Source organism: Epinephelus fuscoguttatus, linkage group LG1, assembly GCF_011397635.1.
Source record: "Epinephelus fuscoguttatus linkage group LG1, E.fuscoguttatus.final_Chr_v1".
Taxonomy (NCBI): Eukaryota; Metazoa; Chordata; class Actinopteri; order Perciformes; family Serranidae; genus Epinephelus; species Epinephelus fuscoguttatus.
This window is the reverse complement of record NC_064752.1, coordinates 34,130,821-34,142,031: the sequence shown is the minus strand read 5'-3', so window position 1 is coordinate 34,142,031 and position 11,211 is coordinate 34,130,821. Positions and strand designations below refer to the sequence as shown.

At 41.7% G+C, this 11,211-nt stretch overlaps 1 long non-coding RNA gene across 1 annotated transcript; it reads right to left on the bottom strand.

The window, feature by feature from the left end:
- Window positions 1-587: 587 nt before the first annotated feature.
- Window positions 588-7,348, bottom strand: LOC125886408 (uncharacterized). Its single transcript, XR_007449029.1, has 3 exons — window positions 6,622-7,348; window positions 1,145-1,208; window positions 588-1,030 (listed from the first exon to the last, which is right to left on the bottom strand). It is a non-coding gene; the product is annotated as an uncharacterized LOC125886408 (long non-coding RNA).
- Window positions 7,349-11,211: the final 3,863 nt, after the last annotated feature.

Below are 11,211 nucleotides of genomic sequence, written 5' to 3'. Positions count from 1 at the left end.
CGCTCTTTGTGTACTGAACATTCCATTTTCTCGGTCTTTGTGCAATCTGCATCCATCCCTGTGGCCGTGTCCTTTTTCTCCAGGCTGTGTGTGTGTTAAACGTATACATTCACATCGGCGTTCCTCCATGTGACGAGGTCTGACAAGTGATGGCTGCTTAGAAATAGTCTTTCCACTCTACCATAATTCATCCTTGCTCTCTTTGTGAGGCGCAGCCACTCCTGCCATCTGATTCTAAAAACTACAAAGGGCAAGCCTGATTATTGCTTTAAGTCAGTCCCAGTGCTCCCTCAGTCCCCTCTCCTGTGGAGGAGTGCACTATGGCCATCGCTCGTTGCTACAGTTGACGCATCCTTCTGCAGTCAGGAAGTCAGCAGGTACTTGTGCTCGTTCAACTGCTGGGGTTCTCCTTCGCTAGGAGCCAGCACCGGCAGCCTGTCCGGGCTGGAGGGGACCCTGCAGGCTCGGTAGAGGATCAGACAGAGAAGGAGGAGGAGGATGGCGACAAACGTGTTGCAGGCAATGGCCACCAACGCAGCTGTAGACAGTCCTGTTATGCTCTCTTCAGATTCCATAATGAAGACTGGACTGCAGTGTCCACTGTGGGTCGACTGAGATGTTAGATTCTAAGTTGCTTCCATGATGTCCTCAGTTCGTTATTATGGAATGGGTCCACAGTTGGGCTTGACTCACTGTATTCCCATCATCTAGTTAAATGCCTCAGGTATTGTGAGGCGAAAAAATCAATATGTATTGTGACTGTGAAAGGGGAGTGTTCCTTGGCACGGCGCACATAGTGTTTTGCTGAATATTTATATTAGACAACAGCAGGAAATTCTGCTTGTACCTCTCACTGCTGAGATGAATGTTTACTCCTCAGGGCTCTGTTTTTCTTTTTAGCTTCTTTAGGGTGACACACCACCACTCCGCCATACAGATGAGCCTTGCGGCGTTTACCGGCACTGTTGATTTCACAGTAGTCCGCACTATCAAAAGACTGCTTACGATTCCAGTAAATGCTTTCCGGCGTCTGCAAGAGAGGAACAGAGAGAACAATTAGGAGTATTTAGACACAACAGGGTATAAGATGGGACATAAGAACAAGCTCTGTGTCATATTTATCACAAAACATATCAACATTCACCAGGTGAGCAGGCAGATAGCTGGACTATTGATCTTTCACATGTCTGCAATCGAACAGGTGTGACCTGGTGATAAGAAAACAAGATTTTAGTGCGTATTTTTGGTGTTTAAAGTCAAATGAAATTCCTGATGAAAATTAAGACATCAGGTCATGCTTTTTGATTTTACAATCATAAGACTTATTTTGTCAATACAGAGCAAAAATTTTATTCTGAATATGGCAACAACCACATTAGAGGAAAGTATAGATCAGGGGTAGACAACCATGCGGTCAGTCTGCAGGTTTTCATTCCAGCCAATCACCACAGACGAGTTCTTGCTCTCCACTTGAAGTACTGTGGAATCCTGGTGCAAATGAAAACCTGCAGACATGGTTGGCAAGGCTGGATTACTGCATGCCATTTGGTTTGCATAGTTTGATTATAGTTAACTTGCCAAGGAACTTTACCACCAAAGTCTGGCTGTTTTCATCAACTTTTCGTACGTTTCCCTATGAAAATAAATCCGCCAAAATTCATACTATCCCACATAATAATGAACCAGTAATTCACGCAAAACCCACATATTTCGAAAGGCTGCGGTCATGTGACCAAAGCCCCTGACGGGAGTAAAGAAGGAAGCAGTCCAGAGCAGTTTCGGAAGGCAGCAGATTGGGGTGGTGGATGGGTCACAAAACACAGGACTTTCCCCAGGAGACCGGTGTTTGGAACAGTTTGAACTTGTTTCTTTTTCTAAACCTAACCACAGTAACTAATTACACAGGGCCGCCCCTCTCTAAACGCAGAACACACGCTGTGCGTAGGGCCTTATCTTCCATGGGGGGCCACATTTTGCGCGAGGGGACGCATTTGCGCATATGCGCAATGGATGCGCACGTGCGCTACCGTGAGGCGCGCGTAGAATCAGCTCGAGGAAGGAGAGAAGAGACCTGACGGCCCATGCGTCGCTGCAATGATTGACAGCACTCGACATCTGAACAATAAGAGGGGTGCGCTGGCAGGCACTTGCAGAACAGGTGAAGGTGGACATATCGTCCAAAAGAGCCTCAGGAGTGTGTGCAGGGACGGGAGGGAGGGCAGGCTCCACAGAGGGGGAGACCCGAGCCTCGGGGGTATGTGCGGGGCCGGGAGGTCAGGTGCTCCCAGAGAGGGGAGAGGGAGAAATATAGCTAAATAAGATGAAAATAGAAAAGAATGTCTCTGTATTTTATTTCTGTTTTCAGTGTTTAATTAAGGTGGGAGAGGCGGAGGGCTGAGGGAGATCGGATGCCTCCAGAGAGGGGAGAGGGAGAAATAAGATTAAATAGGAAAAACCTGTCCCCCTCTTTTATTTTATTTTCAGTGTTTAATCAAGGGTGGGGGATTGAGGTGGTGGAAGTTATTTTCTTTTGATGAGTAATTGATGGCTATTTGTGACTCAGATTTGTTTATTTATTTATTTCAGTTTGAAGTTATTTTTTATTTAATATTTATTTCTTTATTTCAGGTTGAATTTTTTATTTTATTTGACTCATACAGCCAAACTACTGTATCTACAGTACATTTGTTATTGCCAGTAAAGGTTGTCAAGTTAAATGGCAAGTTGTTGTACGGTCATTTTGTACCTATGGTACATTTGGGATGGGGGCCTCCAAATAAAATTTCGCTTAGGGCCCCAATTTGGTCAGGGGCAGCCCTGTAATTACATAACTTACATTGGGGACGTAATGTCATTCATGAGGCACTAAATTGTTGGATATAATACAAGCTGTTGTGTGTGCACTTTTGTAGGATATCAGATGAAATGTTGTATGCGGATATGTTGCTAAAGTACCACACCAGGTCTTTTAGGAGGATTTAGGAGCTTCATTATTTAAAATTGTATTGTGTTACACTGTGCAAGTTGTGTGGAATCAAATTACCACAAATTAACACAATTTAACTGTGGTTCCAGCATATAAATCATGCTTGCACTGGATTAGTGGCAACTTTCCCACTAATGCGAAGAGTGGGAACCTTTTACAAAGGGTGGTTGATGAGCCCATCAGAATTTAGTTCTGTAGTTTGTTAATGGAGAAATGAATGGAGAATTTTCAAATCACAATTATCGACTGTAGTTCACTTTAAATATCACAAAACCAGTATTTCTCTGCTGCAGAATGACCACACAATGTTCTTAGGCTGCTCTATTTCAACTTGTACAACTACATTTCACACACAAGAATATGCTTTCCACTTAAAAGATACTGATCCAGACTCTTCACTCTATTGCCACAACTGCAGTATGCACTGCTTTTTAAGTGATAATATCAGTGTATATGACTGCTACTAGCCCCAAACCAATTCATAGGACTGATAATGTATGATAATGGATTCCTCCTAATCCCATCCTGTTTGCACATGCACCACTGGTGCGCTGCAAGTCTGCAACTACACACCACAAGTGTGACTGCGCGTTGCACTGTGAACTTTGATTCAACCAAAATAAGCCCAAATTCTGTGTCATATCAGATGCTGCATAGCTTTTGTTCTACTTGCATTGCCCCACTCTTCTGTACACATCTACATACTCGATGTGCTCATCTTTCTTCATAAACCTTCAAATTAACATCTGCAGGCTGCAGTGCAGACACTCCGTATGCTAATATGGATGCACAATATCTGGAACTGGATTGAAAATTCACTCCCATTATTTTCCCATTTGGTGAATTAGCATATCTATCAATTTGCATCGGAATAGCACTTGGGTGAATAGTTAACAATATACTTACGCTACAGTGAGTGAATAGTGTTTACCTGGAGATTGCTTATGGAGTCTCATCGTTCTGAATTCATGGAAACATCCGAACAACAGCAGAAAAATAATAGTTAGTAATAATAGTTATAATCTGAGTTATTGTATTTGTGACCAGTTGGGTTAGATGTAGAGATGATTTTTTTTTATTTTAAAGAAAGAAAAATGATCACTTGTTCAGAGAACTGATCAAAGACATTCTCATGGAATATCTGAATGATAGGAGATTTATGTTATTTAAAACAAATGAGCAGTAATTTACAGTTGTCTTTCTAAGCAGTAAAGACACTAGCTTAGGCACTAAACTTTTATCACCTGCCATTTCATTTTGTTTACTACTACTCTGTTAATGCCATAAAAAGCTGACATGCACTGACTTCTCCCCATGAAATTTGACAGAACAGCAAAATTTGTGTCATGAAGTCACATTGGATGAAATTTAGTGTAATTAACAATGTAGTTTAAGGTTTATATTTGTACTGAACTTTTAACATAGAATCGTAAAAATAGTTGATGTAAGTCAAACCTGCTGCAGGGCAGAGTTGGAGCTTTTCATTTAGACTGAATAGCTTCATGCACGAGAGTTTATTCTCTATAGAGAAGAGCTCAGAGTTTGTGCCCAGAACAGTGAATACATGTTGTCTCGATTACATCAGAGGAGCGTACCTGTTGCATTCTAGTCTATGACATGTTAGATAACCAGCTGTAACTGTTAGACAGTCAATGGACTGTCTTTGAAGGTGAGATTATAGTGAATGTACATCTCTTGATGATGTCAAGTAACGACAGATGTTTACAAAAGGGAATGCAAAGGTCACATACTTACAAATACATAGGAAGAAATAAACAATATAAGCTTATGCATGAAGATGACAAAATTTCCACTACAACGGTTACTAACAGGTGGCTAAATGAGACTGCAGAGTGACCACAGAACACAGCGTCACAGCCTCATTTTGGTGGCAACATCAAGTCATGCAATCCCAGTGTAGCTTGTTTACACCTGAACGTTCTGGCGATTGCTTTAAGTCTTCAGAAAAATGTAACTATTATAAAGTACTGTTTTCCACAAAGCTTATTTTCAGCAGTAATCCAAAATCCAATGGGAAAAGCTGATTTGACTTCATTTTGACAAGGGAACGAGAGCGATACTAACTCTGACAAAAAATTGAAGACATATTTTGATTATGACGTAGTTTGGGATCATGAGAGGTGTTGTCTTCATTAAACAACCAACATTACCAATTAAAATGATGTGATTCAGGCAGAAATCATGTTCACAGACCAGTTAATGTGTGTAAGTTTTATTCACATGACATTAATTCATGTTAATTTATGTTATGTCATGTAATTTTAATGAAATAGCCCCAAGTAAAATCCACCAACATGACATCAACTTGCAAGCTTACTATTAGCATTAGAGGAGTCGACTACCCATAAAACTAGCCCAGTGCTGCTGTCCATGGTCAGAACAGTTCTAAACAGTACTAAAAATAACTTTACAAGCATTTTGAACATTGTTGTAACATAATAACATGAGCTTGAGCCACTTGTCATTGTGGTGCTTTAGTAAACTGGAAATTGAAATATCAAATCAATAAATTAGGTCTCTACTAGATTAATATGATAAGAAATATGCTGTGTCACAGAGGAAATGCTGCATTACAGTTACTGAGTGTAAATCTGTGACATCGTATGATTCCCTCTTCACTCTCTGATGTATCATCTGGTGTTTCCACAGAAGTTAGAGCAACAAGAGGCGGTAAAGGGGATTGAATCTTTGAATTAAATTACAGATTTCCTTGGGTTTGAACATTGCTGGAAACAGTCAGGACAATGTAAGCACACAGCCTTACAAAAAAAACCTATACAACATTTGCGACAATGAAAAAATGTACCATATCATACCTTTCATGTGCGATGAGATAAATATCCTTAAAGCTCAAGAATAGTGGCCCTAGTTCTCAATTCAGAAGTTTTGCTCTGCATTCTCAAATAAGTAGTAGAGAGCATGAGAGCAGTCACTTCCCATGAGAAAAAGCTGGTGAATCGCAATGATGTATCCCCAACTGAATTATTCACTTGACTCAGTTGAATTTCTTTCTTCCTATCAGTCGATTTTAAATCTGTTTGTCTCTTTCTCCCCCTCTGGGTTACAAACACAAAGGTCTACCTGGAGCTGTTGGGGAAACCTTGACAGCTCTATCACACCCAGACCCCTAATCGCCTCTTATCAATTAGTCTGATCTGTTAATCAGATTCCCTCGCCTCAGTGAATGTTAATACCCCCACAACTGTAATAGGAAACCTGGCTGCCCACAGAGTGTGACAGGTGGAATTGATAAAGTCACAGAGCGTTTGATCTGGCTTTGGCGCAGCCTTCAGCCCTCAGGTGGAGGGGAGCCTCCATTCTCTCACTCTAAGGAGATTAAGGAGGATTGTGTTTCATCAAAAAACAATCACAACTTCCCCTGAGATTATGAGGATGCAGCAATCACAACTAGAGATCTGCTTTGTGTATCATTGCTTAATTCAGTGTCTAATTACGTCACATTTTAAGAGGCTCAGGTTGCCACCAGTCCTGTGAGAAAAACATCTTTCATGCTGTCTGGATGTTTACTTCAGCTCACCAAGACTTTTTTTGAATTTTTCTGTGCTGTCACATGCCAGAGCAAAGTCTTAGATTCATACTAGTTGCTCACTTACCTCACAGACTCAGCCAACAGTTTGTCTTGTGAATAAATATCCCGCTGTATAATTCAGTCATCCTCCATCCTCCGTTCCTGCTCACATGGATAACGGTTCCCTCTCCAGCTGTCTGCCATGCTCTTTCCTCTTTTCTCTCATCTCTGCCTCTGTCTCACCCTCTTCCTTTCCCTCTCCATCTGCTCCGCTGCACTACACACACAGCTGAAGACGAGGCAGGACTGCACACTTGCTGGTGAGAGAGCTGTCCAATAGCGGCGGCACAGATAGAGAGAGAGGGAGAGAGAGATACAGGAGGGGCTGTGCTCGTCGATGTCAGCAGTGATATCAAGCGTAAGGGAGAGGGAACGGGTTGGATGTAATTACACAGAGCTCCTGCTGCAGACAGGAGTGGGGGGATGAGGGGAGGGTGGAGGTTGTTACGGAGAACAAGCAAAGCCGCCTGTCAGACAAAACAATGACTTCCGCCTCGCATCGCAGTGCAGAGTATGGCCAAACAAATTGTTTCTGCTGTTCAACACAGGACTGAGAACACAGGGAAGCACGTTCGCCTATTATGAGAGGAGCCCAAATTAAGACTCAATCAGTGGCATTGTTTTTAGTACAAATGGTACACGCAGTGCACAGGAAGTTTACACAGTCTCCACAATAGGAACTTTCCCTTGTCTACACATGTCTTCTTGTTGTTTCTGCTTTTTCTCTTTTATCCTGATGCTTCCATTTTTTCCCAGCCCCACTCCTCCTCCTTCAGTCCTGCTAGTGATGCACTTTTAGTGGTTTGATGGTTCACTGTAAATGGATACTCCGGGAATCTACAGGGGGAGACAGAAATTTTATCATGTTATATGAGGTTTTAGATGTTAATGAATTGGCAGGAATGCTGGCTCACAAATTGGACATAAACCAGATTGCATGTTTAAAGGAGCAGTGTGTAAGATGCAGGGAGATTTAGCCGTGCAGATTGTAACCAGCTGAAACCTGGTTAGAATTCTTTCAGTGTTTATCGTTCAGGAGCCGAGTTTTCAGCAGAGGTCTCCTCCTCTCCAAAACAAATGGACCCATTGATTTAAACTGGCAAAAACACTAAATGAAGCACTTTACAGTGTTTTTCAGTCACTACTCATCATGGAGGGGCTGCTATGTGAAAACGTGAATGGCCTTATCTAGAGCCAGTGTTTCGTTTGTCAGTTCTGGGCTACTGTGGAAACATGGCTCCATCAAAGGTAACAAAACATCCATCCATTTTTGTAACCGCTTATCTTCTTGAGGGTCACAGGGGGCTGGAGCCTATCCCAGCTGACATTGGGCGAGAGGCGAGGTACACCTTGGACAGGTCACCAGACTATCACAGGGCTGACGCATAGAGACAGACAACCATTCACACTCACATTCACACCTACAGACAATTTAGAGTCACCAACTCACCTGCATGTCTTTGGACTGTGGGAGGAAGCCAGAGTACCCGGAGAGAACCCACGCTGACACGGGGAGAACATGCAAACTCCGCACAGAAGGGCTCCCTTCTGGGATCGAACCAGGAACCCTGTTGCTGTGAGGTGACAGTGCTAACCACCACACCACCGTGCCGCCCCTAGAGCCAGTGTTTCGTTTGTCCGTTCTGGGCTAGTGTAGAAACATGGCGGATCTGCTCCCTATGTGGATAGAAACAGCTCCGTCAAAGGCAACAAAAACATGAGGATCTTAATTTCAGGTGATTATACACTAAAGAAAACACACTTATTATAATATATATCCATTTCTGCCAATATATCGCCCTAAATCGTACACACCGAACCTTAAAGGTCATTATGTAAGCCTACCCTTTGGCTCCTCTGATTGATACTGTAATATAAGGCCCACTTTGGATCTAAGTATACTGCAAAATTATTACTGTAGCACAGTTTCTGGTAAATCAAACCATCATATGAACTACTAACAATATGATTTCAGCACAGAGATGTCTTCAAGGCTAAAAAAAGCAGCTGACAAAGCACAGAGAGAGAAACAATTAGCATTGCAGCATTGCAGCATTTCTGTAATGTACAGTATGCACACTCATAGAATTGCCCCACGAGAACATTATGTTCTGTTGCGAATGAAAACTCTAGATTGTTTTTCATCTGAGGTTTTTGCATTAGATTTATGATCTGTCTTTGTCAGCCACAGTGATCTCTCTCATGGGGTCGTATTTTCATCAAGTTGCTCTGACTTCCCAGCTTTTTTTTTTTTTTATTTGGGGGAGGGGGTGGTGACTCAACAGTATGTGCTCTGTGTAAGGCCGTGAACATACATCTGGCTGTTATGTAAGGAGGAAAGCAAAATAAACTAGTTTTAGCTGTAGGTTTAATCCAAATGAGACAGGTTTAAATTAAAAGTGCAGTCATCTTGAAGAAAATAATAGGATTTGTGGTGTTTCAGATGCAGGTCAAATAAACAACAACCTCATATTCCTGTTTACTGTTGATCAAATGCTAGTTTGTACAATTTAACATGTTCCATCAGCTTAAAGTCTCATATAACATGTTTCATTTTCAAACTGAAGAAGGTTTGTTCAGACTGTTTATTAGTTATGTGTCAGTATATAGAGTTACTGACTGACAGGGCTGACATAAACAGTTGTTTTGGCAGATTCCTAGTGAGGCAGTTGAAAAGTTATTTAAAGAATCTAAAGAAGTATTTCACTGCTGAAAACATGGTCTCATCATAAAACTGGGCTGTCTGTGCAGTAGAAACATGCAAATACTTCTGAAATTGATGCTACATGACCAGAGAAGACAGAAGCAAAGGGCTGTGGCATTTGCTTTTGCTCTAGAAGTGGAAAACTTACAACTACCAGAATGCACTGCATCCCACAGTGCCAATTAATGCTCCCACTGATGGGTGACGCAAGGCCTTTTTTCCCCACATGAAACATGATGGTGGCTGTCTGGAAACAAACCTATGCAAATTACAGTTAAATGGCAAACTAAAGTATGTTTCTGAAAACATTTTTGGCAAGAAATAGACAAAGCAGTAACAGAATTTTGGTTTGCATTTGATCAGCATTGTTTAGTTTTACAGTTTGAGCTCCATTCTTACTAAACAGGAAACAGTATGTCATCCACGTCTTTTATCACAAATTCTTGTATTACAGCCAAATAGTGCACTAAAATATGTTTCTGAAGACATTTTAGCTGAGAAATAGGCAATACAGTAACAGAATCTTGGTTTATATTTGATCAGCGCTCTCTCGTATTACTGTTTGATATGAGTTTGGAGTTTGAGTTACAGAGGGAGGGGCTAGGGGCGGGTGTCTTTCTTGATCTGCTTCTGTACTCTTTGCGTCTGTGATGTGGGGCATTCAAAAACGAGGACGCGCAACCTGTAGTTAGCAACAGCCCTAGAGTCAGAGTCCACTGGATGGTAAGATGGAAAGAGGTGTACCACAGTTCATTCACACATACGACCCACATTGTTATGATACAAATCTGGTTGAAAATCAGCAAAGTATCCCTTTCATTTCTTTTGTTTGGATCAGTTTGTGAAATTGTAGTTAATTATTGTTGTAATCTAAATGTCTTAATACAACATGGAAGAATCAGAGTAAGATGATTTTGTCCAAGCAACCTCCTTAGACTCTCTGTAGAAATACGTATTCTATACAGACATACAGCAGCTGTTATGTTTGTGGGTCTGATTTGATGTAATGACTCCTCTGCTCTCTTGAACCATGAATGTACAGTCTGCTTATTTATACCCACGTGTGTTTACTGTATAACCTGGTGGAAGGCAGGAGCAGTGTTATGGGAAAACATGGAACATTTTGCTTGAGGCCCCTCTACAGGCCAAAAATATTATTACTGGCACGTGTAGGACAGTTTGCTTTGACTTTGGAAAACAAATCTGTAGACCAACAGGCTTCACAGGAAAAATCAAGAAGTTGCAGGTTTGCTTTGGGACTGTGGGTGTACAGCAAAGATAGGAGTACTGTCTGCAGTGTCCATGTCAAGGTCACCTATCTATTGCGAACTATTGATACAATCAAAATAACATGTTGTAATTCCAAAACAACACATAAAGGCAACTTAAGCTAGCGCTAAAATGAGCAGGTTCTAGGCTGAATGTCGCACATAGGGCTATACATGGATTCCATGTGAACTCACCTTGGCTCCCTCTCTATCTGTGTCTCTCTCTCACACACACACACACACACACACACAGCTCAAAATGCCAGGATTTGGGATCAAAGTCAGTTTTTGCTTTGAGAGAGAGAAGCCGATGCAAAACAGATTGGCACCTTGGCTGTGCGTAGGCAGGGCATACTGTAACTCTCTGTTAGCTCCCAAAATGTGACAGCACACATGTATATTCTTATAAGCAGGTGTTCCCAGAAGCAAAGACTGGAGACGACCAGGCAAAAAAGAAAAAGCTGCACACAACCTGTAACAGCAAAAAAGAATAGACAAGCCTTAACACTTTCATCTAGTTGCTGTACATCTAACTTCCATACACCTGTGGAATGATTATTAAAAAGACTGAAAATAGAACTGAGGATATGTGGGGGGGAAGCCTTTCTTTACTCTTGTTTTCCTGCCAGATTTAGACAGACGC